Source organism: Bactrocera tryoni, chromosome 4, assembly GCF_016617805.1.
Source record: "Bactrocera tryoni isolate S06 chromosome 4, CSIRO_BtryS06_freeze2, whole genome shotgun sequence".
Classification (NCBI taxonomy): domain Eukaryota; kingdom Metazoa; phylum Arthropoda; class Insecta; order Diptera; family Tephritidae; genus Bactrocera; species Bactrocera tryoni.
The window spans coordinates 28,128,269-28,154,418 of NC_052502.1; the positions used below are offsets into that span (position 1 = coordinate 28,128,269).

The window sequence follows — 26,150 nt, forward strand, 5'->3', positions numbered from 1 at the left end:
TTACTTTTATTAAAAAAAGACAATATTTTTCTAACTTGAAATTGTGAATATATATATATGTATATATATGTATATATATGGCTATAACTCTATATAGTCAAAAACTCTTTTATATGTACAACTTGATATTAAGAACTAAGAAGTACTCTACTAGCTTAATACATACATGTGTCTATATGTACTTATATAGATACATATATACTCTGCATGTACGTATATTAAGCATTAAGCAATAATTCAAAGTCAGCTAGAAACACGCTTGACCTAAAACAAAAGTCCAAGTTTAAAATGTGTGCGATATACAAACATATATTATATTATATATTATATATATACATATACATAGGCATAGGCATTTACATAAAAAACGCATGCTTTACATATTTTCGTGTTGTTGTACAAAATGCTGAGTGTTTTACTGCTTATTTAGATTTACGCTTTTTTTCAATGCAATCATTGGCGGCAAATCGAATCGAAGGTGTTTTGTTGCATGCGATAAAAATTGCAAACTCTTTTAAATACACACAATAAATACATGTAAAAGTAAATCTCTTGTGGCAGTTGAATGGCAAAGAGCATATTTGAAAAAATCGTGTGAAATAATTACAAAATTACTGAACAGATAGAAATATATGTATGTATGTATAAGTGTAGCGACCAATTGGCACGATCGTACAGCAGAATTAGTTTTGAGAGTTCTACAAGCAAGAAAATATGTGCAAATTTGTAGTCAATATTTAAATCGAGGTTATGAGTTAATGGTCAGATAGCTTAATAGCAGCAACACGCTGAGCTAAGAAAAGTGCATGAACACATACGCACACATATATCAACACAAATGTTAAACTTTACATATGTATATATTATTATGTACATACTAAAACATTCCAACATCTGGCAAAGTAACGCTTAGAACTTTTAGCCGCTAATATACTCGTTAACATCTTATTTACTTCGCGTCTTTTCTCTTCCATTTGGCTTGTCAAATTAGCATTGAAATGCGAAATGAGCGAAAATATAAAATTAATTAGTCAGTGCAAGCGAAATAAAGCAATATAACAGCTGTTTAGGAAAAAATTGTACTTGGCGAATCTGTTGTCGAACGATCTGTGTTCGCCGACAGGTGACAGCTAAAAGGTAATTAATAAGCGCCTTAATTGTTTGCTTGTTTGGCTTACGTCAATACATACTTACAGAATGTTTAAAGTGATAAATAATGTGCCAAAGTAGAATGTACGGAATGAAATTATTTACACATACATATATAATTTATTACTTATTGTAATTAAAAATATATTTTTTTGCTCTTTTTACATAAAGAACAAAATGGTTTTGCACATAACACTTTGAACCTTTCTAAAATATTTTAATTAATGAAAGCAACAAAATTCGGAAAAAATATTGACTCATATTTATGAGTACAAAAAAAAGTACCTCTACTTGGATTACACGTTATTATTAAGCAATTAAAAAACCGTTCAAATTAAATATAAATGTTTTTCTATTTATACAGTGCGTTCCAAAGTAAACAGGACTTTTTGAATCTAGCGTCCCTGGTAGCGCCATCTATATGTCGACTGCAATCTGCTATCTTTATCGATTGTCTAGTGAGAATTTCATGACATTTCATCGAAGTTATTGCGTTTTAAGGTCAGTATGTTAGTGTAATCGGTGCGAAAATGAGTTTCGAACTAAGAGCCAACATAAAATTTTGTTTTAAAATTGGTAAAACTTTTACCGAAACGTTTCAATTGATGAAGCCAGCTTATGGCGATGATTGCCTATCCCGTAGCAGAGTGCACGAGTGGTTTCAAGGTTTTCAAAGTGGTCGCGAGGACATAAATGACCATCAATATGTGGTCCAATCAAAATCGGTGATCACCGGAAATTCCACCGAAACTGCGTGAATTCACCAAAAATCAGTTAAAAACATCAATGAAATTGAAAATCTCCAAAACATCGATTTATCGCATTTTGACCGTACATTTGGGCTTACGAAAGGTGTGTGTACGGTTTGTACAGCACAAATTGACTGACGACCAAAAATTGCACAGAATCCAACATTCGAAGGACGATTATTTGACCAAAAATCACATTTTAACCATTAACCACTCCCCGTATTCACCTGATATGGCACCGTGCGACTTCTTCCTTTTCGGAAAAATGTATTTGCCTATAAAAGGAAAGCGTTATGCAGACGTAGAGGCCATTCATAAGGCTTGCACCGGCATATTGGCGGCCATACCAGCCAACGAGCTAAAACACACGTTCGACATGCTTCTGGACCGTGCAAAAAGCTGTATTGAAGCAGAAGGGAACTATTTTGAATAAAATAAATTGATTTGCCGAAAAAAACCATTGGTTCTGTTTTTTTTTTAAGTCCTGTTTACTTTGCAACGAACCTTGTAATATTCATCCTCTGCAATGTCATGAAATTAAGTGCAGTGCGGCCCTCTCGCCACGAAGTGCCCATGTGCGGAATTGAATATAAATAATATACAAGTTCGATATTCATATCTCGTTGTTTATAAATGGTCCTCTTCCGCCAAGTAGGTTGACAAATGGAGTGAGCTGCTATAGTTAATAGGTTAAAAACAATAAACAATTTATTTATTTAGTGTTTAGAATATTTTTGGGTGACTTTTGACAAAAAAAAATGAATTATCTATTTAAGGAGTAATTTAGACTATTTATCATAAAGATTAATTTTCAAAAATAAAATTTATTTTTAGTTTTTCACTGCTTCTTCTAAAATATCAATTATAATTTCATTAAAAACAGCAATGGCGGAGTAATTATGAAGCAATCTTATGCAGATAAGCATTCTAACTCTCGACACAAGATATACACTTCTATTATTTCGAACGGAATATAGCTTGGTTGTCTTTATTTAAGTCTTTTCTTTTTCAATATCCCTCAAGCGCACACTTAACAACGCAACTGCTTTAAATAACATTGAAATTATAATTTTTGGGATGCGAAAACGAACAAAAATATACAACAGACTCTTCCACTGGCTGTAACAAACTACGCCTGCCTTTATGTTTGCTTAAGTCGTTGTACAAAGTAAATACCAACGCAGTTGAAAAAAAGGTGTGTTTGAGAAGCAAAATCTTGTTACGCTTATCTCGCAACAGAAGACAAAATTGTTATGGGAATTTCGTATTAATTTTTCATATTTAACCTTTCTTTGTTTCAATTATAAGAAATATACAGTGGAGGTCGTTTGTGAAGAATCGCAGGTTATTTTTAACACGAGTAAACAATGAAGGTTTGGTAGAGCAATATTTGGCAATGAAAGAGATATAATGGCGTGCAGCGGTATGATTTATTGAATCATGGGAAAATATTGATGTAGAAAAAATTAAAAAATGTTAATAATCAGTTGTTTCTATTTTATTTTTTTTTTAATTAGACAGTGTTACCGCTCGAAAATTACATATAAAAAAAATGGTATGTTTTTCTTAAATTATTTAAACGGATTTTCATTAACCAATATTTGGTTTTCATTTTTTTTACACATTTACATGTTTTATGATTATATTATTTACACTGTATAAAGAATGAGGCACTCCGTATACGGCGACTGAGGTTTCAAAAATATTTGTCTGTATCCAAAATAAATATATACTTATAGTATATACTAAATGATAACAAGATTTTAAAAGCTTTTCTTCAATAAAATAGTTTTAATTGTTGTTGCTTAGGATTATTGTGTTTTCTTGCAATTATTATTTAAATATAACTTGCTTACAATAACAAAATACTGTTACGACATCACTTGGTTATATTTCAAACTGGTTGGTATAATGTCAAACTGAAATGTATAGTAACTTGAAATACATTAATTCTTATTAAAATGAAATCAGTTCAGTTCGGTGAAGAAAATGTAGCAACCGTAGCTGAGAGTGTACACCAAGACCGTGGAGACTCGATGCGGCGCCGTTCGCAGCAACTCGGACTGACGTATGGAATGGCTTGGCGCAATTTAGTCGAAATCTAAAATTGAAAGCGTACAAAATAAAGCTTGTGCAAGAGCTGATGCCGCTCGTCCTTCCCAAGCGACACCGCTTCGCTCTATGGGCTCTTGAAAAGTTCCAAGAAGAACCGACGTTTTCGAGTCAAGTTTTGTTCAGCGATGATTCCCATGGGGCGAAGAGCAACCTGAAAAGATTCAGAAGCTGTCATTTCATTCAGAAAAAAACAACGGTTTGATGTAGTTCGTAAGCCGTTGGAAATATCGACGTCACCGTCAATGGCGACCGTTATCGCGCCATTATAACCAACTATTTGATGCCTGAAATTGAAGCACGTGATCTCGGCGACATTTGTTTGTAACAATGGTGCCACTTTCCACACATTACATCAATCAATGGATTTATTGAGAGAACACTTCAGTGAGCAGATAATTTCACGTTTTGACCCGGTCAATTGGCCATCAAAAATGTTCTTTAGAATTATAATAAACATTCCCCATTAAATTCGAAGTTTCTGTGTTTTTTCATTAAAAATGTAGGGAACCTCGAAATGGATCACCCTTTAGATGTATTCTATAGTGAACAGGGAACCCGAATTTTAATAAAGCATGATTTACATAAAATCTCCAAGCATCTTTAAAGTTGGTTAAGGATCAGAGTGGAAGATTTATAAGCCGTTGAGTTAGGAAATATAGAGACAAAATCTAAACTTTATGCCTCTTCTAGGATATACATATATACATATATATTTATAGTTCTTCTCAAGTTCATTTTCTGTAAAAAAATGTCCTTAAACGATTTTTCAGGTGCAAAAATATCTTTGAACCATAAAAAATATGATATAATTTCAAATTAAAGATCATAAAAACTTTTGAAACTTTATAATTGAAGTCTGACATAACAAATTCAGGTTAATAATGAAATAAAACACTGGAATTTGTAGCAAAGAAGTAAAAACAAATAAATAATATTAGAATTCATTAATACACCTACCCTGTGGGTATGTAATAAACCCGTTCATTACGACACTTCGTGCTAAGGTATAATAAAAATTATGATGCTTGATGCTAAGCGAAAATCCAGTTCTTCGACGGAGAACCAGATATGCATTACGACTAGACAAAAGAATGCAGTTTCATTTCATTTCATTGCATTCCGCGCCAGCAGAGCTAAGCCAGCAACACGCTGCTGCTACAAATCGCTACCGGCAAGCAATGGCAGCCACAACAGCAGCAGCAGCGGAGGCAGGAATAGCAGAAGCAGGAGCAGCAACAGCGGCAGCGACAGCAACTGTCAATCGCCAACAAGCAGCAAGCAACTGCCGTTGCGCCAATAAAATTTTGCAGATTGCGAAATCATAAAACCGCCGCAATGGCACTGCAGACTAGCAATGAGAATAAGAATTGAAGGAACAACAACAACAATAAACCAACTACAATAGAAGCAAGGAGGTGGTGAGCTACTGCAATGTGGCAAAGTAGTGAATGCTGCAATTGCGCTGCGGCGAAAGACTCGTTTCGGAGCACGTCGAGTAGAGTCGAGAATTTTCCAACAACGCCATAAGAATTACACCAACAACAACAAAAATGTAAAAAAAATGTAGAATATCACTACTTTAGATGCAGTGGGCCGCAACTAGAGGTGTGGCGTTGCATTACCGGCAGCTGCTGACGCACATTCACACACACATTCATACATATATGTATATGTGTATAGATAAATACATACATATGTGTTCATAGGAGTATTTGGCGTGTATGTGGTGGAGACAATATGATCTGCAATACAGAAGTTGCGAAGGCAAACAATGCATTTGTTGCAAGCCGCAGAGTTCAGTTCGCTGGTGGTAGGCGCTTGAGTTGTGCTCGCGCCAGAGCTATGTACATATTGTTGGCCAGTGTGTGAGCAGCAGTCAAGCTCAGAACTGGGCAAATGCTTACTTCCCACCCCACTCCACACGCCCATTCTTTTGCCTTGAGGCTTTAAGAAAGAAGCGCAATAAATAAATAATAAAATGCAACAACAGTAACAAAAAAAATAACAACAACAACAGCTGTAACAAAAAGAATTAACAACAGCCACAAAAATCAAATGCAGCACCAACAACAAGCATGATACAAAAAAAAAATAACAAATACAAACAGCAAAAACAACAACTATCAAGTCAAGCCACGGCAGTAATAACAACAGCTACAGCTGCAGCTTCACCAATAAACCATCGCTTTTGGCAGTGAATGTTGCCAGCCACTATTTCATTGTTGTTGCCGGCGAACATTGTTGCGCTGCGGCAATTATTTGCATTTGAATGTTATGCACACAATTTTTGGTGCAACAGTGAATGTCGATTTGTTGTTGTTGTTGTTGCTGTTTTATTGCATTCACCAAACAAAGTTGGTGCTGGTGCTTTTTATGCCACCACTTTGTTGTTGTTGTTGCAAAAGTTCAACATTTCATTGCTACTATTGTTGTTATTGTCGGGCTGCATTAAACGCGGCGAAGTTTGGCCGATGATGCTAACGTTGTGGCTAGCGGTTGCTTATAGATAGACACATAAATTTTACAAAAATAACAGCAACAACATTCTTATGTTGTAAGCTGCAACCATAAAGTAGCATCAAGTTGAACGAAGCGAAGATTTGCTTGCGGCTGCAGCGGCCTAAGTTCGCTAAGCATTTACAACAATAATGACGGCAGTAACAACAACATAAATGGTGAAGGTTACAATCAATTTTTGTTTTGTTTTTCTTTTTTCTTTTTGCATGGGTGAATGCTTCAGTCCATCCATATTGCAAATTTATGGACTTGACCAGCGCACGAAGCGCTTGCAAAACCATCACTGCTCGGCCTCTGCGTAAATATACAGTGTGTCGTTTTTAGAAAAATATTGATTATTATTTATTGTATAATTTTTAGTATATATTTGAAGTATTTAATTTTATTTAATTATGATTGAAATTAAATTTAAAATTACTTTCTATTTTTTTTTTTTTTTGTAATATATATTTATTTGCAATCTATCAATTGACAATCAGCAAATTTTTTAAATACATTAATAGTGACAGGATTGATTGTTCTCCATTGAGACTAATCAATAGATTCTTAAATTATTTTATTTGCTTAAACTTCTTAAAACTACTTAAAATCTATATGGAAGATCCAAAATGTGTGTTCTAATAAAATAAAAATTTTGTAAAACAAATTTTTTTTTCAATGAAAAAATAAATTTATGTTACTTGATTGAATAAACAAGCTAGAAATGAGGTGTTTACAGTTTTTTGTTTTTGTTGTAGCGGCATTAATCACCACTAAACTGACTTTCAGAAGCTTTTTTTATTGCTACTAAATATCACAGTATACTAATTAAAAATATTGCCTACAATTAGGCGATCTTATTATATTCTACTCGAGTCCCTGTACATTTTTTCTTTAATAACTTGAAGAAGAAGATACAATACTTTGTTAAAACTACCTTTGATCTCAAATCTCTGCGTTTATTTTCAGGTTCAAAGAATATAACGGGTTTTTTAATAGGGACGCTACAAAAGTAGACCGATAGGGACAGTAAACGACACCATATTTTGTCCCGCTTTTAACATTTCTCTTCATTACGGTTTGCCATTTCTTTAGGAAAGATATATGGCTCAACAATGAGTCGAAATTATTAAAATTTACTGCCAAAATTCGGAGTCAGTGGCCTCAATTTTAAGAGCGCTACGTACAAATTATAGCCGTTATAATCGTCTTGTCAGATCAATATATGAGCGACTAGTGAAAAAATTTGAATCCGCCGGCACAGTAGGAAATGTTGTCGTTCCAGTGAGACAAAGAAGTGCCCGTAGTGTCAGCGATAACCCAAACCGTTTTTGTTTTGGTTAAAAACTTTTGTAGCGCTCGATTTGAATAACCCTTTATATGAAATCTATAATATAAATAATAAATAATAAATTTATAAGCAGTTGCTAATTTCACTTGCAGTTCACTTCCACGAGTCTTTCTCTACTACCTTCTCTATTTCCTCAAGGCTACAACCGCAAACAACAAATTTATGTAGAACTCTTCTTCAGCGGCAAACTGTCTATGAAGTATAGCCTGAGTCTACTTGACTTCACTATCTGCAGCTTCTTGTGTGACCGCTGAACTAAGCTTAGCCCGATCTGCAAACGCGCTATCGCTACTCGGGCTGTTGAGCCCATTCGTCGACATCTAATTACTTCCACTTTTCGCTGGCAGCCGCTCATGCGCTTCGGTCATTTGCTTAATGAAGCAAGCCACGCGAATTTGTAGGCTTGCAAGGCCGCTTCTGAGGCCGGTATCCTGCATATGCTAGCGCACTGGCTAACCACCTGGGGCAGTGGCTCCACAAACGTCGTCCACTTTCGATAATTTAGTGAGCGCATCGCTATGTCAGATAAGAAAATTGATTGCTGCACAAATTTATGGCAAATTGGCAGTAAAGTTGGCAGCCAGCAATGGGCTGAGGGCTGCGAAGTCGCCCAGTGAAGATTTGCTTAACGGCTTCGACATGCGCTTTAATGTCGGCGGCTTAGGATCTTACGCCTCTTTGCCGTGTTATGTGTGAATATTTCATAAGGTTTAATGGCTCGTTGGTTGGCTGACAGCAATGCAGAGAGGTTTTCTAGTACACTCGTATGCAATTTAATAGGTTTTTAGTTAAGATCTCATGTGGTTAATTTAAAGAGTTGCGAGGAGTCTAACTAAGGGTTTTAGCTAGGTAGACACAGTTGTAGCGTTGAGACATTTTTCGTTGTTTTGGAACATCAATGAGAATAAGGTAAGGTTCGGATTATCACACAGAAATGCTTTAAGTCTCACAAAACAGCACATAAACAAGTTTAAATTAATGGTGTTGCCACTAATGTTAAATTACAAATACAACAAAGAAAACTTAAAAAAAAACTTATGTTTATACTACATAATTAAATTTAATACATAAGCAACAAAAAATATTTGCACTCCGGATTGCCACGGAATAGTGCAAAAAGAGTGTAAACCATATTTCCAGCTTCGAAAGAAAACATTCTTGTGTGACTGCGTCTCTTTAATATTTTTCTACCCTTAACAGGTTGGGTTAGGTTAGATTATGAGGTCGAGCCTAACAAAGAATACAAGCACACTTGGACAGCTCAGAACGCCGGTCCGTTGTGTTACCTAAAAATACGATCTAATAGATCATAAGACCCTTACAAATCTATAAAGCGTTTGAGTCTGTCACAAAATCGTTGAGACGGCTTATGTTAGTTTCGCCGAAGGGAAGACTGGCGATATATTTCAACCACAGTCTTTCATGGGCTGGTCAAAGGAGGAGAAAGTGCTTGCATGTTCACAGCTCACCCTCCTCTATACAAACATTGACAATTTTCGTCCGTCAAGATTTTTAGCATTACCGTATGAATGCCCATTGGACAAGTGTTTAAATTAGGAACACGTTCGACTGCGGAAGCTGAACCTTACTAAAGGCAAGTAGTTCGGAAAATCTCCTGCGTTCTATTCTAGGCCAAAAGGATCTTGCAGTCGCACAGGAGCAGGTCGTGGACCATGCCAGGTCCATTAATCCAGTGCAAGAACGCAAGATGGCAAACCTTGCCCTTTGCCCATTGGAATGGGAGTTGGATTATGCTGTGACTAGGCTTACAAACGAGTCTGATGGTGTAGTGCTCTTTGGCTAGCTTTGAGTCAACTAAGTTAAGTATGTAACGAAATATAACGGGTGATCCAATCAGAGGTACTTTTTCAATAGCCTCTTTTTGACAGATCATGCCTGGGACATGCCAAGCTGTAATGTTATTTTTGTTCAATTTGCAATTCATCATAGAAAGACTTATGTCTGAACAATGTTTATAAATCTTTCAACTTTATTAAGAAAATTCACGTTCCGTAAGGAACGTGTTTCGGGCGCTTCGCTCAACTTATGGTGAACATAATCGGCATACTGAGCGAGCTATTCGTAGCACCATCACCCAACTTAAGACCCAGCATTCATTATTGGATAATATTCGACCGAATAGACCACGTCGAGCACGCAGTGAAGAAAATATGGCAGCCGTAGCTGAGAGTATACACGAAGACCGTGGAGAGTCAATTTGGCGCCGTTCGCAGCAACACGAACTGACATATGGAAGGACTTGGCACATTTTACGTCGAGAACTTAAATTGAAAGCGTACAAAATACTGCTAAATACTAAGTTTCAAGAAGATCCGACGTTTTCGAGTCAAAATTGCCACATTTGGGGCGAAGAGCAACCTGAAGAGATTCAAGAGCTGCCATTTCATCCATATAAAACAAATGTTTGGTGTGGTTTGGGGCCCATCGGCAGAATCATCGGTTCATATTTCTTCAAAAATGATGCCGGTGAGAACGTAACCATGTGAGAACACTTCGGTGAACAGATAATTTAACGTCTTGGGCTGATCGATTGGCCACCATGATCATGTGATATCACACCGTTAGACTTTTTGCTGTGGGAATATCTGAAGTTTAGAATCTATGCGGACAATCCCGTTTCAGGCTTTTGAGCAAACCACCACACGTGTTTTTCGGCAGTTACAAGTCGAAATGCTCGAACTGGTCATGTAATATTGGACTCAACGGATGGACCGTCTGAGACATAGCCGCTGCCAACATATGAAATTGATAATCTTCAAAAAATAAATGATAACGAACGGGTTTTCAAATGATAATAAATATCCCCCATTAAATTTGAAGTTTCGAGGTGTCTACTTTAAAAAAATAGAGAACCTTGAAAGAGCTGACATATTTGTAAAAGGTGAGTATGATACTAGGCCCTCAATTTTTGAGATATCGATCTGAAAACGTCAAACGTCCTTTTCTCCCCAAGAAGCTGCTCATTTGTCGAAACTGGCGATTTTGGACTGCTATATAAACTTAATGATCGGAATCAAGTTTTTGCATGGAAAACTTTTTTATTTGATAAGATTTCTCAAAAAATTTTGCTTGTATTATTATCCAAGACAATGTTACTATCAACGAACATATTGTTTAGATCATACCACTTTAGCATATAACTGCCATACGCAATGAGCTATCAAAATCAAGTTCTTGAAACTTGATCTTGAAAACTTTTGTATGGCGAAGGTAACATAACATTTTCCGACTTTACTATAGTATATATCGGTTATACAAACTAGTCCATCAAAATCGAGATAAATATTTTCATAATATATATTCCTTATTAATTAATCTTAATTCGCCTTGAAGGTTGTCTATATCGAACACTGTGGCTAGAAAGAATTAGCAAAACGTTTTCCGTTGGATGCAAATCGTTGGCAGATTACATTTTCAGATTTAGATTTATTCATTTAGTTGCCACACGTAATGTACCTGTGAAGCGTAGGATTTAAAATGATAAAGTCATTAGTTTCATATAAGGTGACAATACAGACATTAACGATATCTCGTTTTATAAATATCAGATTGACTTTTTGATTCCTCAATTTGATTTGATTAATAAAAGTGGCCCTCATGGCAAAATAAATTATCCACATTTTTTATCATTTCGTAAATATAGCGTAAGCTGTATTAATTGACTGGTGTGAACTTATACTATATCAATTTTTCAAATCGTCAAAATAAAATAATACAAACTATTTAATACAAACTCTAATTTACGCCAAGCACACATACATATGTACATTTGTTCAGCACACAAGGTTAACAATCTAACGTTGAAAACTGTTATCGAACTCAGCGGTGGAGCAACTGATGTCATTGAACGCTGAACAAAATCATAACACCAACTGGAACGACGAGTAAAAATATAGTAAAAATCAAAAATTTAATTGAGCTGAGTGAGGTGAAAAATGGATGGCAATTTGAAGCACAGTCATGCCAGTTCCAATTGTAACAGAATTTATTGAGCGTTCTTAATCGCCACAGCGTGCAACTTCCTGTTTGACTTTTATTCGAAGATTTCTTCGATTGTCAAAGGCGATTAAATGTATGTATGAATGTGCAGCGATAGAGGACGCAACAGAACAGAAAACTATATCCATATATAATTTTATATGTACGTGTGTGTGTAAAAAAGCTGAAATTTAAGCGGCTTTTGATGGCGAAAGAAACCGTATCTCACCTGTAGCAGAGGGGAGTGGCATATGATGGAAGCTTAGCAGTGTTGAAGAAAATTTATGGCTGCTTTGGAAGATGTTGTTGTTGTTGTTTTTATTTTCTTATTTACACTTTTTATATTTTTGTTGGGATTCAGTTGTTTGCATTGGTTAAGAATATTTCGGAAATATTTTTAATGCTGTTGTTGTCTCAGCTAATTGTAGAAGTATTAGAAAATCGTCAATTCAATAATCTGCTTTTCACATATAAAATCAATTTCAAGGCGTAGAAACTTATCTTTTTTTCCCTAGTTCTTATAACGCTTCAACAATTTCGAAAGGTGCTGTCGCGCTGGCGGCAAACACTTCTCGCTTAGCGGTAATTGTTGTTGTTTCTTTATTGTTTTAATTTTTTTAATACGTTTTCACTGCACCATAGATTGCCACAGGCAAACACACGCATACAAATATAGAATACACACACACATACATAAATATGTATAACTAAATGGCTAAGCACTTGTGCCTTGAGGAAGGTGCAGTCACTCACTGAGCCGAGTCCAAGAAGAAAGCTGCACCGGATCGGCCAAAGAAACCCGTCAAAAGCATGCAATGTAACCGGAGACAGCTACGCCACTGAAACAGAAGACGAAACAGCAGACAAAGTAGGAAAAGTAGCAAAAGAAGTAGAAATGTGAGATAAGAAGGAACTGCAAAGCGGAACAGCAGAATGCTCTGTTTGATTTGTTTTTGTTGTTTTTTTTCTTAATTTTTTTTCTTTTTCTGTTTGTGTTTTTTGTAAGCGATATTAGTTTTACTTTGTCGTCGTTGTTGTTGTTGACATGCTCACTGGCTGACTGATTTGGTTTGGTTTGCGGTGTGCGGTGGCTGCGGCGGAGTGCGGTGCTTGCGGCGGCTCATGTGGCCCATGTGCGGTTTGCGCGTCCCGTTGCTCGCTCAGACTCTACAAAACCAACAATGCGCCTGCTGGCAGCGTTTGTGGGTCGCAGGTGAAGGTGAGTGCGACGCCATGCGTTCACTTAGCGGAACTATCGACAAAGTGGCAGCAACTTTAGTTTTTGTTTTTTTTTTTTCATTCTACTATTTTTTAATTATTTTTAATGCCACAACTTGGCTGAGTGCGCCGCACTTGCTGGCTTTGCTACATATTTTCATTGCTTTGCGTGCTTCATTCTTGAGTCTGCTGTGCGTGGATTTCATGTAGACAAGTGTATGTGTGTGGAAGCCGCAGTAGTAGTACAGCGTAGCGGTGGATTGTGTGCGGCAGCATTATTAAAAGAAAATAATCGTTCGATGGCGTTGAAAAGGCCAGACAGTTGGCACTTGGCGGTTTTTAGTTGACGCATTTGCTGTCATTAAAACATCAATGGCATGTTTTCTGTGTAAATCCATACGTACACCGGTGAGTGTAGGTGACACGAACATACAGTTGTACTTGTTATTGGACAGTTTAGGCTTTCTTTGATTAGCAATTCGCTGTGCTTGCAAAAAAAGACTGGAATTTTGTTTTTGATTTTTTTTTTGCAATTTTTTCGGAATGTGACTAAATGTAAATATGTATGTACAGTCTAGTAAAAAAAATCAGTTTTGCTATTAGTTGGCTTTCACAATCTGGCGTTGCATAAATTGATCGAGTTAAACTATATGGCGATAGAAATATATGATTTCGTACTAACTAAACTTCTTAGAAAGTTTTATGATTGCTTGGCTGTGTATTGCTTGAAAACGTGGACAAAATGGACACCAGCAAAGAGAAAATACGGCTTATTTTACAATTTTTCATCGCTAAAGGCGAAAGCGCGAGCCAGGTGGCTGAAAATGTGCATAGTGTTAAGGATAAGGATCCAGATAGTGCAAGAGTCAATCGTGTAACTTCCGGGAATTTTGATGTTAAAGATGCACCACAATCTGGAAGACCAATTGGCGAAAATATCGATAAAATCATGGAAAAAATAAGAAAAAATGAAAGTATGACCATGATGTAAACTCTATTTCGATTAGCCAGGAGCAAGCCATTGCTCAAAACCCTGTCTGGAGCCATGTTAATAAGGCTCGATATAAAAAGAAGCTCGAAGTATGGAATTATAAATCGAAATTCCAACTGCAAATAGCTGCCGAATTCTAACAAAATCCATCCATTTCCGAAGCAGACGGTTGCTGGTGATAAAAACAGGGTCACTTACCACAACGTAAAGAGAAAACAATGGTGGTACAATTGCGTTGAGTCGGCGAAAACAATGACCAAGCTCAGTGGCTGACTAATTCGTCAGGAAGATTTTACCATTTGGGATTTAATAATTATCTGAAATCATTACGGATTTCCTTAGAAAGGTTTGAACATGTGTTTGGGAATCTGAGTGGGACACATCTACTATGAGCTACGGCCAAACCTTTAATTCGATACTGTATTGTCAACAATACCGTCTGAAGGAGGCAATCGCTCAGAAGCAGCTAGCTTTGAGGAATTGGGTTCCGTCACATATCGATAGAGACACGCCAGAAGCTTGGCTGGAGGTTCCTATACTTCAGCCTTATAGTTCGTCAAGTGATTACTAACTGTTCCTATCTATGTTTAATGATTTTGCTGGCGAAAAATTCGACGCAATAGATTATTTTATTTTATTTACTTATTTTATTGACTTGACTTATTTTTTTTGCCAATAGGAACTTTTCTATGAGATTGATACTTGCATGCAGAATGACAAAAATTATCGAAGAAAAATGTGCATATTTGATCTTAATCATACAAAATAAAATCTTCTGAGCATATAATTCTAATTTCCAAACAAATTTCAGTAAAAAAATTAGCATAGTTTCCAACTTTCTTAAAAACTTTACACAGGAAATTACCTATTTAGCTAATTATCTTAAAGGAAACAATAACTTTCTTCTAGAAACTGTACAAAGTCGAGTTTTTGGCTATTTTAGTGTTTAACATTAAAAACCCGAGCTGTGCGATACTAAATAAGATTTCAGACAAGGCGACTCCCTATCGTCCGACTTTTTTAGATCTAAAGATCTGAATAGAGTAGGTACAATCTTCTACAAGAGTGTACAACTGCTGGCGTACGTTTCTGCTTTCTCCAGGTTGGACAAAGAAGCGAAGAAAATGAGCCTAGAAATGAAAGAGGACAAGACGAAATATCTACTTCGAACTGAGTAGGCAAGTGAGAAGTAAAGTCCTCTCTCGACGAACAAGACCAAATTCTACTAGTCACTCATCATCCCCGCCCTGCTATGTGGTGCAGAGCCATGGACGCTGACAACATCTGATGTGTCGGCGTTACGAGTTTTCAAGAGAAAAGTTCTACGAAAGATTTATTGCCCTTTTGCGGGTTGGTATCAACAACTGCCGCAGGCGATGGAACGATGAGCTGTATGAAATATACGTCGACTTTGACATAGTTCAGCGAATTAAGAGACAGCGGCTGGGCATGTCGTTCGAGTGGTCGAAAACACTTCAGCTCTGAAAGTATTCGGCGCAGTACCCGCCGGAGAAGCAGAGGAAGAGGAAGACCTCCACTCCGGAACAACCAGGAGAAGGACCTGGCTACACGTGGAATCTTCTATTGGCGCCAAACAGCGAAAAGGAAGAACGACTAGAGCGCTGTTGTAAACTCGGCTATAACGGCGTAAGCGGTATCTACACCAAATAAAGAAGAAGAAAATTAATTTCATGTAAATCGGTCCATTTGAAGCTGAGAAATCGTGCGTATGGTTTTGCAAACGAAAGCCTAGAGCAAAAGGCGTTTAAAGTTTCGCGTAAAGTTTTTCGCAGTCCAAGTCAGAAAGACCGGGTCAGCAGAAAACCTATATCTCCGAAAATAATTAGAATCTTGAAAAATCTTTAGGTAGACATATTCTTGAATAATTAAACTTTGAATATACATATATTTGTTTTATTATTTGTTTCTAAACTAGAATACTCCCTTAATACTTCCTTTGTCGCAGTCACTTATCATTTGTTGAATGTCTTTAAATGAATTATACAAGATTGTTAGTGCTAAAGTTGATTTTTAAATTTCCTTTGGAATTTCCAAAAGCAATAAAATTTAACTAAATAATTATTAAACTAATATAATTCAAGGAAAACCCCGTTTTTTGCAAGAAACCCTTGAAAGAGATCCACTTGCTTGAATTTTATGATTCTTTACTAAATCTTCTTCGAAAAAGAATATCAATAAAGAAAGAAAATGCCTATTCATCCACGAACTATTCATATTCTAATGGAATAAGACGAATAATCTCTCAGCTCTGCATAAATTTGTTGAATAGCGTTTATTGGCGCCTGGGGACAGAGGAGAATAACAACTTTTATTACATCAATTTAAATGAAGTGAAAGATTATTTTTCAAATAAAGCCATACGAAAACATGCAGACATAGAAAATTTTGTCAAATTTTTTTTCTTTTCAAATACATATAATTATTTATATAACCATATCGTTATATTTGTGTGCGATCAATATTGTTGCTATTTGTGTAGAAATATATATCTACATATGTATATAAATAATTATAGGCAAGTCGCCAAAACCAGATCTTCTTCTCAAAGCTATTCGCGCAGCAACAACAAAATACTAAATCGAACTTTACTACCAATTTTAATGTTTCATGTGGTTGTTATTGTTTTACTAACACAACAACCTTTCTATGCCGTTCTATACTTTGCGGTGGCTGCGTTTCTATTATCTCCAGTTTCAAATTACCGGGCGATGACGGCAACACTTTTTGTCGTTATTTTTTGTTTTTGTATATTATATAGATATGTATATGTCTGTATGTCTGTATATATTTTATATATTGTATAATTTTGCAAATAATATGGATTATGTTATGGTGTTTTTTTTGTGACTCGCTTTATTTCGATTCTAGCACGCCATTTCGCTGTTTTGTTAAGCCAAGCAAAAGGTAAATGCAAAAACAAAAACAAAAAACGAAAATATACAAAATATAATAACAATAATGTGAAAAAAAGTTTCGAACAATAGCAATAACAACAGCAGTTAAAATGTTAAGGCCAGCATTTTTGATAGTTTTACACCCATTTACGCATGCATACATACATACATACGTACACACGTGTAAATCAAAATCGTAATGCCAAGCGTTAAATTGGCTTAAACTTTTGCGATCAAAACTGTTTCGTGGAAAACGCGCTTTTCGAGGGCAACTGAGAATAAAAACTAAAAAAATAACGGTTTACTTTTAATTTTGATGATTATTGGTGGTTTTTGAGGTTATGTGGAATGTAATTTATTGGAATCGATAAGGTAAAGTTTTTAATTTTTATTTTAATTTTTTGTTTAAGACATATATTGTCATTTAAGAAAAAAATATTTATTGGGATAAAAATGAATTTCGTCATATATGTACATATGTATGTTATTTTAATAAAATGTTTAATGTTTATGTAATTTTCATATTAGTTTACTTTTTTTCAATTTAAAGTTTATACTATTAGTGAAAGAAATATTGGCAATTAAAAGCATAGTTTAAGCTTTTAAAATGTTAGAAATAAAATATTTTTATTGTTTGCTAAATTTTATTTTTTTAACTTGTATTAAAAAATGTACTACTTAAGTATGATCTGCAAAAATATTATTTCATTTATATTTAATGAAAAATACCAAAAATGAAAAAAAATTATTTATGAAGAAAAATGCATAGATTCTGGAAGTGTTATAAAAAATATTTTTTTTTATATAATTTTTAAATTTACGCAGACATTTTTTGAATAAAATTTATATTGCATAAAAATAAAATATTTATAAAGTTATATTTTTTTAAATCTTTAAAATTTATTTATTTTTAATTTTACAAAATTTTTTAATACTGTTTAAAAAAAAATTAAATTTAAATATAAAATTTTATAAATAAATATTTTGTTTTTATGAAATATAAAATTAATAAAAAAAAAGCTAAAAATTTTTATTTTCAAAATATTTTCAAATAAAAATGTCGGTGTAAATTTAAAAGAAAGAAGAATTTCAGTAGAAGAAAAGTTAAATCAATCAAAAAAAAAATTGTTTAATTATTATTAAAAATTAAATATTTATAAAATTTCAATTTTATTTGTTTTTATTTTTGATCGCCAATTTTAATATCGTTTTAAAAATATTATTAATTAACTTATTATTAATATTAGGTTGTCAAAAAAGTCTTGCGGTATTTTCGCTAGTTGGCGCTGAAAGCGCGTAGTTCTAGTTTTATTCGTCGCATCGGGTCATGCTATACCTTTTTGGAAAGCTCATTTCACGCGCTAACACTTGTTTGATTGATTGTCGTTTCTTTTAAGTCGTTCGTGAGTTATAGCGCCGCAAACATGGAGCAAAATAAAGAGAAAATACGGCATATATTACAGTACTACTACATCTCAAGCCGCCAATAAAATCTGTGCAGTTTATGGACCCGATACAGTTTCCATTTCCACCGCAAAACGATGGTTTCAAAGTTTTCGTTCTGGTGTAGAAGTGGTCGAAGATGCGCCACGCTCCGGAAGGCCTGTCGTCGAAAATTGCGATAAAATCGCTGAATTGGTCGAAAGAGGCCGGCATAGTAGCAGCCGTAGTATCGGTCAAGAGCTGGGCATGAGTCATCAAAAATTCATTTCAATTTCAATAGAAAAAAAAAATCAATAAAAATATCGCAAGACTTTTTTAACAACCCATTACTATTTTGAAAATTTATAAATATTTCAATTTTAATTATAATTTAATGTTTTTTTGATTGCATCTGAAATTAAATTTTTTTTATTGAATTTAGAAAAAAAATTTCTTACATTGTTATTTTTTTTTTTTATAATATTTCGAAAATAAAAGTTTTAAAATATTTTTTTAATTTTATATTGCATAAAAATAAAATATTTATTTATAAAACTTTATATTGAAATTATGTAATTTTTTTAAACTTGTTATTTAGAAATTTTTAAAATTTATCTTTTGTGTTTAATTTTTTACACAATTTTTTTAATATTATTAAAAAATCGTTTTTAATACCATTTTGAAATTTATAAATGTTTAATTTTTAATAAAAATTAAAAAAAAAAATTCTTGATTGTTTTTGAAAATTTTAAATGTTTTTATATTTAAAACAAACTACCCCATATTGAAATTATAAGAATATTCTTTTAAATATTCGTTTGAAAATTTATAAAGTTTTTTCAAAAAAAAAAGTTTGAATTTTTCTTTTAATTTTGCTTTGAATGTTATCCTTTTTTAAATTATATTTGGAAATAAAATTTTTAAAAATTATGTGTGTTGGTATACTAAAAGTTTTTATTTTTTTTAATAGAAATTAGAAAAATATATTTTTACGTTATATTGAATTTTTTAATATTATTTTGAAATTTTAAAAATAGTTTTTTGAATAATATTTTTAAATTTTTTTAACATTTATTTATTTTGCAATGAAATTTTAATTTTTTGAATTTAATATTGAAATTAAAATTTAAAAAAATGTTATAATAAGAATTAAAAAATAATATTTTTTTACGTTATACATATTGAAATTTTTAATATTATTTTAAAAATTTAAACATTGTTATTTTTTATGATATTGTTAATAATTCTTGACACTTTTTTGTTTGTGCATTGAAATTTCTAATTTTTTTTTATTTTCATATTATATTTACATATGTATATACATATATTAAAATTAAAAAAAATTTAATTTTTTGTTAAAAAATATTGGGATATTTCTGTTTCATATTTTGAAAATTTAAAAACATTTGTTTATTATATATTGAAAATTTGAAAAAATACGTATTTTTTTAATATTATTATCAAAACAATTTTTTTTATTTTTATTATTATTTGGAATATTTTTTATACAATACAATAATACTATTCTGCAAATTGTTAAAAGCTTTGTTAAGTATATTTCATAGTTTTATCATACTGTCATTCCAATAATATGCCAAATGTGTAATAAGTATTATGTTTTGAGTTAAATTTAATTTTCATGTATGTAGATCAATTTTATATATAATCTCTCTTTATTGAAAAATAAATTTCTTTATATTTTCTTTAATATTTTTACCTACAAATACTTCTTATGATTTAAAATTAGTTTAAAGAGTCAAAGCCAAGGAATATCACGAATATTTGACAAAAACCACAAATTGTTTACCTTTTTCGGCAAATTATCAGTTTTTGTTGTTGCAAATAATCCAAGCCCCTTTAAGTATATTTTAGTTTTGTTTTTGCTTCATTCTCCACACTAAAACTGACGCATGCAAATTTTTCTTCATTTTTTAGGGCAACAAAATTTCACTTAGAATCATTATAGAAGAGCTTTCAACGCATTTAATTATTTTCTTTCAAGTTTAACAACTTTTATTTGCACTTTCACAGCAGCAGTACACACACCAATACACAGGCACACAGTTAAACCGTTTTTGCACACTTACTTCGTACACTCGATGTAGAGGAAATTCGATGAGCACTGCGTTTTGTTTTCAGAACTTACTGCGCCAATACATATAAATATGTATGTATTTGTAAATGTGTGAGATGTAAGCAAAATCGAATGAAAATTTTTAGTTGTTATTAATTGAAGTGTTATGTACACCGTTTTTATCTATTTTTTTATTTGAAATAAATATTTCTGCACAATTTTCACACACACACACGCGCACGTGTTAAGATACGTAGAATTGTTGTTTATGGATTTCACTTTATTGTTATTTGCAACAGTTATAATTTGCGTTTGTTGTTGTAGATTTGTTTATGCTCCAAGTTCAAATGAGTCTTGAGTTCAACCGCTAGACACAACCAACACTGACGACGTACACGAAGAAACTGAACTTTGGCTAACCAAAGACTTAAGATACGAACTCCAATCGGGCGCCAGCCGACGTGCGTTGATGAAAGCAAACGAAGGCGTGGAAGCAGACAAACAGTAAAATTGAAAAGTTAGCACAAGGGGAATGGAAGCAAGTGCTGGAGCACAGGCGCTAGCATGAAGAAGAAGGTGGAAAAGCAGATGAGCAGCAAAAACAGCGCCAGAAGCGAACATAGCGGCAAAATAACGAGCGCGAGAGCCGGTAGTGCAGGTGCAAAGAAAGAAACATGCAGAAAATCACAAGCTCATTTTGTTGGTTTTGCTGTTTTTGTTATTATTCCATTTTTCTATCGTTTGTGAGCGCTATTGGCATGCGTGGTTGTTATTGTTGTGGTTTTTTTCTTGTGGTATTGATGATGTACTATATATTTTACAAGCTTTAGCGACTTTTCCCATGCGCTTTCTTCTACCATCTCTGTATACTCGCTAATACCATCGTGAGTGGTGGCAGCATTGCTTGAGCCGAAGTTTGGCCAATTCGCATTTTCGCTAATCGCCGAAAATGGCTAGCGTAAGCAATAAGCCACTAAGAACGCACAGAGAAGGTCGCGAAGCAAAATTTAGGCAAAAATAAATTTAAAAAAATTTCAACTCAAATTCTTTAAATTGTATTTGCTTACTGCGAGGCGAATATGTTACTTTGTGGAAATATTGTTAGACACTGTCGCTCGAAATCGCTGTGACTATTAATTTTCACGCTGTTCATCATTCGCTTTGATTTGTGTGTTACCTTTACTCACTCTTTTATTTTTACTCAAAGCGAGAAAGCAGAAATTTCGAGCAAAAAAGTAAAAAACAAGAAACTAGAATGCATGGAGAGCAGCTCACTTACTCAGTTCAGAATTTGCGTGAGGTGAGCAATAAAACTTAAATTACTAAAGCACAGAAATGGCATGGAATGGCAGAATGGCAAAGAGCTATACGAGTATAATTAATACATTTAGGCAGAATCACTCGAAACTTTTTATAAAATAAAACTATGAAAGTAGTGAGGCAAAGAACCATAACGGAGAGAGCATTTGAGTGAGTGAAAAAGATGCAAAATTATGTATTTGCTAAATTCTCTTGAGAGTAAGAATTCTTCTCAGAAGTAATCGAAAAGTGTAGCGAACAAAATAACTGTGAAATTTGAAATTAAAACGTAATAATATTAAAACTTATTTCGAAATAATAAAATAAAGCCTCTAAGGAAGGACGACATTTTTTAAAAATTTATTATTTTAACAATTTATTATTTTAAAAATAATCTTACAAAATATGTTGAGATGAGTGTCAGAATACATACAGGGTTTTACAATATGAGTGATATGACTTCTTCCCCCCTGGGGACTTGGGTATAAAATAGTAATGAAGAAAGTCGGTACTCGAGCAGCAAAGCTACCTGCCTGAACCGCTGCCAAAATGGATCACATCGTAAACGCACTCTTCCCCACACGAAAAAAAGGCTAGTGATGCAGAACATACTCTAAGATTTCCGCAAATCCCTGAATCTACCCTCGAAGAGCTGTAACTATCCACCAACAAGCTCAAGGCCAACAAATCACCCGGCCCGGGCGGGATCCCAGCAGAAATCCTGAAAATAGCCGCTGCAGAGCTATCGAATATAAACCACGTCTGCCTAGAAGCCGAAATATTCTCTGAACCCTGGAAAAAGCAACGGATGGTGCTAATCAGTAAGGGAAAATAATATCCCAACTTGCCATCAGCATACCGTTCACTATATGTGACCTGGTCTACGAAAAGGGAGCTAACGTGCGAAAACTTTTTGTATTCTATCACGTGAAAAAGCATCTCATCTTCCATCCGAATCAACTAAAAAGTGAAAATTGATTTTTTGACACCTATTATATGGAGCTGCGATCTGGCCAGATGTGCTTAAAAAGAAAAACCGGCGTAAGGTCGTGGCCAGAGTGCACCGCACTGCAACCCTCGGAATAGCATTAGCCTACCGAACAGTGTCAGGCGAAGCAATATTATTTATAAGCTATAAACGGTTCCTTAGAGAAGGGTTTTTGGTGACCTGCAAGTAACAGATACCGTTGCCGTTGACGGTAGCACTGATGATGCGGAAGGTATTTTCCACCCCACACCCGCAAAAAAAAGCTAGAGGAGAGTCTGGTTTATTGTTAAAGACCTATGACTTGAAATAACCTCACAAGAAGTAGTCTAATGGCGTTAAATCACAACTTATCATCAATCTAAAAGGTACTTCTTTGACAGTAAAGGTGTCGCACCAGAGTCAACAGTTTTGTTTATTTACCACACCAATTAGATGAAAGTGCGCCTCATCGAAAAAGATGACTCTTTTAAAAAAAATCGTTATCGTTTTCTAGTTGATCCAAGGCAAAATCACGAAGTTTACGGTGGTCCAAGGGCTTCAGTGAGTGGGAAATTTATATAGAGCCCATATTCTTTTTCGAAATTAGTCAGGTTGTGGTTTGAGACAGTTGCTATTCTTGAGAACGAATTAAAATCTACAAATTGAGGTCTTCAACAACACATGCCTGAACGGCAGCAATATATTCAATGCTGGTATTAATTATATAAGGAAAATGGTCCCGGAAATCAGTACTGATTATTAAGCAATATTACTAATCGAGTTTGCAAAAGATTGATATTAAAGAACCAAAGTCTTTATCTTGATTGATTGATCAGTTTGAATGACAGCTGTATGCTATATTGATCCGATATGAACAATATATACGAGGATTGTAGCGTAGGACAGTAATCTATGGCAAATTTCATGAAGATATCTAGTCAAATAAAATGTTTCACATATAAAAGTCTCTTAACCTCCCTCCACTGACCTTTCCTTGAGTATAGCCCTGCTTTTACTGTAATCTTTGCCATCTACACCTAACTCTAGAATAAAATTTGGGAGTAGAAATGGCCGAATGTTGGCTTAAGAGCGACTCAAATTCCCAACCAACAAAACAATTCCAGAAAAATTAATCTCTGCTCTCATAATTACATCATAATGGGCATATATAAACCCATTACATATTTCCTTTCCATAATTTTGTTATTATTTATTTGTTTAACCAAATATACTTTTGTAGTTTAGAGGTCACTCAACTTTTGCGCCCAAAAGACGAAAGCTACTGTTTGGTTGACAAGCAATCAACTCGTCAAATATTTAATTTCATAGCATATAATAAAATTTACTTGATTAAAGCAATTATCTGAATTGATTTTGCTGAAAATTTTTGCAATAAAAAAGCGAATTGAAAGCCAAAAATGGACTGAGAATAGAATACAATGGAAATGGAAGGAAGTCAATAGCTCGTCATAATAACTGAGCTGATCTGATGAAAAGCAATTTCCTGTTTTTTTTACAAATTATTATATAATATAAATAAATAATAAATATCTGAGTGAGAATATAAGCAAAAGAATAATCTGTTTTAGGAAGCAGCGACAAAAATCTGGAATTTAACTTAGTCATAACAAGGTTGAAAAATTATTAGTAAGTTGATGGAATCCATTCTGCGAGAGCTACAGTCGCCACATCAATAGACGATTGTTTTGTTGATTGTTTTGACAGTCATAAAGCATTTATTCCGAACAGCCGAAGCTGAACAAAACTCTTTTCTTTTATTCACGGCCTCACTTTCAAGATGTTAGTGTTTTAACACCCAGCGGCATCTACATGCGAGGTCTCAGTTAAATGATTTTATCGTTTGGCAAAACGCAAAACACAAAAGAGTTTCGCTAGATGTCGCACCGGAGAATAATCAATGACACAAAATATATATTAAGGTGTGTGCCTTCACTACACAAATTGCTGAATTTATATGTAAACAGTGGTTGGCAACGCTTAACGCCAAGCAGAGAACGTATACAGAGAACGTATATTCAAAGAACGTTTATCCAGAGAACGTTTATCCAGAGAACGTTCATCCAGAGAACGTATAGATAGAGAAGGCAGAGAACGTAAATCTATGATCTGTCATAGAGATATCATGATATACGTTTTGGAAATTTTGAATTGGCACAAAAAAACAATTATTTTGTAAATAAATTCTAAATTTAACTTCAAATTTTAAATTATGGTTTATGGCACTTACCCATTTTGTAAAAGAATCCGCTCCAATCATGTTTCAAAACACTTTTTTCACACAATTTAATTTCACTTTTTGCACTTCACTTTATCACACTTTTCACTTCACATCAACCAAATAGCACTTTCTGAAAAGAAAATAAAAATATAAATTATTAACTAATTTTTAATATTATAATTTTTTATATAAGCTATGTAAATACATATTTTATTTTATTTTATATAATATATATAAGCATAGACCATATACTCCCTGATTTTAATACTTTCATTAAACCCTACACAAATTATTTAAGAGAAGTTTTTTCATTCGAAACCAAAAAAACATTAATCTCTGCTGCGGCTTTAAGCCGAAAAGGAATATATACCGCCTTTAGATAATTTCTGACTTATGAAGCACTGTTTTGCCGGCAAGCAAGAATATAATATCAGGAAATTAAGCCTGACTATATAGAGGTCACCGAGGCACTAGATCATGTCCGACCGAGGTGCTTAATATGTTCTTACATCAACTGCCCATAAACGCCTTACTCAGAGAGTAACAGCAAGTTCTGCTATCGGAATAACGGAATTAGGAGGTTGGAACTAGAAAGCTTACGAACATGACGCCAACATAAACCAGCTAAACATAAGTAAATCAGACTATATCCCCTCAATATTAGGTTTCAATAGTCACTTTGGGATAAAATTACCCTCTAGACGTGAATGGAGAAGATATTTAGTAGGAAAGGAGGACTTTATCTCTATCTATACCGACGGGTTCAAAATGCACTGCGGAGCACGGGCGGGAAAATTCTACGTCTAGTAAACCTAGCCGGCATCTTTCAAGCGGAAGTACTAGGCGTAGAGTACGCCGATGGGTTTTAGGTCACAGGAACATTTTCGCCAACGAAAAGGTACAAGATTTCGATTTCGATTCGAGGCGGAGTTAATGCTTGCGCACTATCAAAATAGAGGTTTATACGCATTTTGAGCAAATAGCTCAGAATAGATGAATATTTAGAACAAGCTGCAAGATAACGAATCAGTTAAGGTCCAAGTATGACAGGACTAGACTAAGCACTCTTTAAATAGGTACAGATATAGCATATGCAGACTTACAGATACTAAATGTTATAATTGAGGGCTGGCCTTTTGGAGAGTATGCGCTCCTTATGGTTCTGT

The 26,150-nt window shown here is 34.1% G+C and overlaps 1 protein-coding gene across 5 annotated transcripts in view; it reads right to left on the reverse strand.

The window, feature by feature from the left end:
* LOC120774072 (uncharacterized protein DDB_G0284459) overlaps positions 1-25,112 on the reverse strand; it is a 147,609-nt gene extending 122,497 nt beyond the window's left edge. For all 5 annotated transcript variants that reach the window (XM_040103389.1, XM_040103387.1, XM_040103385.1 and 2 more), the window contains exon 1: positions 24,994-25,112. The gene's annotated coding sequence lies outside the window, so the exon portion shown is untranslated. The remainder of the gene's footprint in view (positions 1-24,993) is intronic.
* Between the last annotated feature and the right edge of the window lie 1,038 nt (positions 25,113-26,150).